The sequence below is a fragment of the Coffea eugenioides genome, chromosome 3 (assembly GCF_003713205.1).
Source record: "Coffea eugenioides isolate CCC68of chromosome 3, Ceug_1.0, whole genome shotgun sequence".
In the NCBI taxonomy this organism is placed as follows: Eukaryota; Viridiplantae; Streptophyta; class Magnoliopsida; order Gentianales; family Rubiaceae; genus Coffea; species Coffea eugenioides.
This window is the reverse complement of record NC_040037.1, coordinates 24336558-24341826: the sequence shown is the minus strand read 5'-3', so window position 1 is coordinate 24341826 and position 5269 is coordinate 24336558.

Here is a 5269-nt window from a genome sequence, read left to right as displayed (position 1 = left end):
GTCTTCGACTGCTACGATTACACCGAGGAACAACAGGTTAAAGTTGCCACCGTGGAGTTCACCGACTACGCACTAGTCTGGTGGGACCAAGTACGGACCCATAGGAGAAGGATGGGCGAACCACGTGTCCGGACTTGGCGCGAACTCAAGGCACTAATGCGCAAACGATTCGTTCCTAGCTACTACAATCGCGATCTCCATTCTAAACTTCAAACCCTCGCTCAAGGCAACATGAGTGTGGAAGACTACTACAAAGAGATCGAGATGGCCATGATGAGGGCCAACATTCAAGAGGACAATGAAGCCACGATGGCTAGGTTTCTTCGAGGTCTCAATCCCGACCTTCAAGAAGCCTTGGAGCTCCAACATTACCTGGACATGCACGACCTTCTAGAACTCGCTATCAAGGCCGAGCGGGGAAAGAAGCTCAGACGAGGAGCACGTCCTTTCCAATCTTCTAACACCACTTCATGGAGGGGCAACCAACCACGAAGGGCGACCCACGAAGTTGGAAATGCGGCGATACCAACCTCTTCTAACCGCATCCAAGGTAACACCTCTAATCGTAATGCCTATTCTACACCTAACAAGGGTCCCGATGTATCCAGGTCTACTTCTAAGGCACCACAAGAGACTCCTAAGGCAAGGAGCAGGGACATCAAATGTTTTAAGTGCCAAGGGTTTGGGCATATTCAATCTCAATGTCCAAACCAACGGGTCATGCTAATCACTCACAATGGCGAGATTGTGTCCGATGACGACGACTGTGAGGAGCTACCCGAGTTGACCAAAGGCGACGGCCTGGATGACTACTTTACTGAGGAAGATTGCTCGCCTATACAAGGGGACGTCGGGTGTTTGGTGGCACGACGAGTGCTAACAGCCCGAGTTAAGGAGGATGAGCAATTACAACGGGAAAACCTGTTTTACACTCGTTGCAAAGTAGGTGACAAGGTGTGTAGTCTCATCATCGACGGTGGGAATTGCACAAACGTGGCAAGCTTACTCATGGTTGAGAGCTTAGGACTTCCAACCACTAGACATCCACACCCTTATCGCCTCCAATGGTTAAGCGAGGAAGGAGAGGTACGTGTCTTCAAACAGGTACGCATCCCTTTTTCCATTGGAACTTACACCGATGAAGTTGTTTGTGACGTGGTACCTATGCATGCCACCCATGTTATCTTGGGTCGACCATGGCAATTTGACAAACACGTCACGTTCGATGGAAGGGCCAACAAGTACACTCTCTTGCATGATGGCAAACGCAAGGTTCTCACACCACTTACACCTGCACAAGTATATGAGGACCAACTTAAGCTACAAAGAGAGTGTGAACAAGACCGTCAAAGAAGGAGACAAAAGGCGGTCGACCCTGGCAACGGCTCCACCCCTGCAAGTGAGTCATTGACCAAGGAGCAAGGAAGCACACCTAGTGTGACGCGTGAGAAATCACTTACGCCACCTACCACTAGGAAGCAAAACATGATCATTAAGGCCAAGGACGTTAGGAAAGTTGTCAATTCTGATCAGCCCGTCCTTCTCATGATTTGCAAACATGTGCTTTTAGATGTTGCTGAACTCGATAAGGCATTGCCTGCGAGTATGGTTGTTCTTTTGCAGGAATTTGAGGATGTTTTCCCCGACGAAGTCCCTGATGGCTTACCACCTATTCGAGGGATTGAGCACCAAATCGACCTCATTCCTGGGGCACCACTACCCAACAAACCTGCCTACCGCATGGGTCCTGAAGAGACCAAGGAGCTGCAAAGGCAAGTTGATGGCCTCTTAGGTAAAGGTTGGGTAAAGGAAAGTCTAAGTCCTTGTGCTGTGCCAGTGATACTTGTGCCCAAAAAGGACGGTACTTGGCGTATGTGCACTGACTGTCGGGCTGTGAACGCTATCACCATCAAATATCGTCATCCCATTCCTAGACTTGATGATATGCTTGATGAACTCGATGGTGCCATTATTTTCACCAAAATTGACTTGAGGAGTGGCTATCATCAGATTCGGATGAAAGAAGGCGACGAGTGGAAAACGGCCTTCAAAACCAAACATGGTCTCTATGAGTGGTTAGTCATGCCGTTTGGCTTAACTAATGCCCCTAGCACCTTCATGCGACTAATGAACCATGTGTTGAGACATTTCATTGGCAAGTTTGTCATTGTTTACTTTGATGACATCCTGATCTATAGCCGTAGTGAGCATGAGCATCTAGAGCATGTGAGATTAGTTCTTGAGACACTTCGACAGGCGCGTCTGTACGCCAACCTCAAGAAGTGCACCTTTTGTACTAACGAGCTTGTGTTTTTAGGCTATGTAGTAAGTTCACAGGGCATCAAGGTGGACAAATCCAAGATTGACGCCATCGAGCAATGGCCAACCCCCACATCCGTCCCTGACGTGCGCAGCTTTCTTGGATTGGCGGGCTTTTACCGGCGATTTGTCAAGAATTTTAGCACTATTGCCGCCCCGTTGACCGCCGTGACAAAGAAGCATGACAAGTTCCTTTGGGGAGAATCACAAGACCAAGCATTTCTCGCCCTCAAGGACACACTAACGCATGCCCCTGTGTTAGCATTACCAAACTTTAACAATACCTTTGAAATTGAATGTGATGCTTCTGGTGTAGGTATTGGCGCAGTCCTAATGCAAGACAAGAGGCCGTGTGCCTTCTTTAGCGAAAAGTTGGGAGGAGCTGCATTGAACTACCCCACGTACGACAAGGAGTTGTACGCCTTAGTGAGGGCCTTGGAGACCTGGCAACATTATCTTCGCCCTCGAGAGTTCGTGATACACACTGATCACGAGTCATTGAAGTACCTCAAAGGGCAACCTAAATTAAGCAAGAGACATGCCAAATGGGTAAGCTTCATTGACACCTTTTCTTATGTGATTAAGTACAAAACTGGCAAGACAAATGTGGTAGCTGATGCCTTGTCACGTAGACACTCCTTGCTTGCCTGTCTTGATGCCAAATTGCTTGGGTTCGAAATGATAAAGGACCTCTACACTAATGATCATGACTTTGGTGATATCTATGCCGTGTGTGTTAAGAATCCGCATGGAAAGTACTTTTTGCATGATGGATTTCTATTCCATGTAGATAAACTGTGTGTGCCTAACTCTTCCATTCGTGATCTTTTGATTCGAGAGGCACATTGTGGTGGTCTCATGGGCCACTTCGGCATTGCCAAGACACTGGCTATGTTGCAAGAGCACTTTTACTGACCCCATATGCGTAGGGATGTTGACCGCATGGTTGGTAGGTGTGCTACTTGCCACAAGGCAAAGTCCAAAACAAATCCATATGGCTTGTATACCCCATTACCTATCCCTCACCATCCCTGGGTTGACTTGTCTATGGACTTTATTCTAGGTTTGCCTAGATCGCCAAGAGGTAATGACTCCATCTTTGTGGTGGTTGATAGGTTTTCTAAGATGGCTCATTTTGTTCCATGTCACAAAACTGACGATGCCTCTCATATTGCTACTCTATTCTTCAAAGAAATTGTCCGTCTGCATGGTATGCCTAGGACCATTGTTAGTGATAGGGATGTGAAATTTCTGAGTTATTTTTGGAAGACTCTGTGGTCTAAACTTGGCACCCGGTTACTATTCTCCACCACCAGTCATCCACAAAGCGATGGACAAACTGAAGTTGTCAATCGCACACTTGGCACACTACTTCGGGCATTGATTAAAAAGAATCTTAAGACTTGGGAAGAGTGTTTGCCTCATGTTGAATTCGCCTACAATCGAGTTGTTCATAGTGCTACACACTACTCACCTTTTGAGATTGTTTATGGCTTTAACCCGCTAACCCCTCTTGATTTAGTACCCTTACCTTCCTCTGAGCACACAAGCTTAGATGGGAAAAAGAAGGCCGATTTTGTGCGCAGGTTACATGAAGCTGTTCGAGCAAACATTGAAAGGTGTACTCAGCAATACACCCAGCAGGCTAACAAGCACCGCCGCAAAATGATCTTCGAGCCTGGTGATTGGGTTTGGTTACACTTACGCAAAGAGAGGTTCCCCAAGCAGCGACAAAGCAAATTATCCCCCAGAGGGGATGGACCTTTTCGTGTGCTCCACCGGGTTAATGACAACGCCTACAAATTGGAGCTACCTGGGGAGTACAATGTTAGCGCGACCTTCAATGTCGCAGACTTGAGCCCGTTTCTTGGTGAGGAGGATCCAGATTTGAGGGCAAATCCTTCACAAGAGGAGGGGACTGATGTGTGCATGAACCAGGGCCCAGTCCAAGTCCCATTAGGCCCAGTCACACGTGCACGGGCCAAGCTATTCAAGGAATCCCTCCAAGCCCTTGTTCAAGTTGTCCACGATCAACATGGAGGCTATAGAGATATTGAAGGCTTGGAAAGGATCAATCAAGCAACTTGCACTTTGGTCCAAGCCCAGGAAGACTCCAGTGGGCCTCCTTACGAATCGGCCGAGTAGGGCCTGAGTCGTTGTTTCCATTTTGTTTGGACTAATTGTCCGTAGAAGGCTTGAGGCCGGCCCACCTTGATGACAAGGTAGCCGACCTCCCCTTTAGGTTTTTTTAGGGTTTTTAGTTGTTTCATTAAGCCTATAAATAGGCTAGCCTTGTAAGGTTAAAGAGGAGTTTTTGATGAATTAAAATTATTAGTGCATTCGTTTTCTTTCATAAAGAATTCGTGCCTTTCAACTTGCTTGGCAAGGGTTATTGAGCAATCTCGCGTCCTGTCCTTGATTGTTCGTCCGACCTATTCCCCTGGAGTATTCACCTTCATTAGAGTGTCGTCTACCACCTCCAATCAAATCGAGTTGTCCGTTTGAGTAAGGGTTCCGCAATCCAAGCGTTGGACATCCCCGCTAGATCCTTGGGCAAACGTGCTACGTGTCTCGACCGTGGATCGAGGAACGTATCAGGTCCTATGCGAATAGAACAATTAAAAATGTCATAGGGAAGGAAAATTAATTTACCAAAGAAGAAGAAAGAGAATACTGTCGCATAAAACATGTCTATGAAGTTAATGAAAAAAATCTAGTTGAAATAATTAATTTCATGGTAGATAGTATATCAAATATAATATTTCTCTGTGTGCTACGAACGCGAAACAAGCAAAATTAGTTGAAATGTTTGATCAGGGAGGAGGCAGAAGAATTGTGTCAGATAAGACGCGGGTATGTCAGAATAACTATTTGCTAGTCCACTGATTTTTAGGGTTTTTCCTGTTTTATCCATTTTAATTAAATTATTATTTGTCTTTAAATTAAGTTG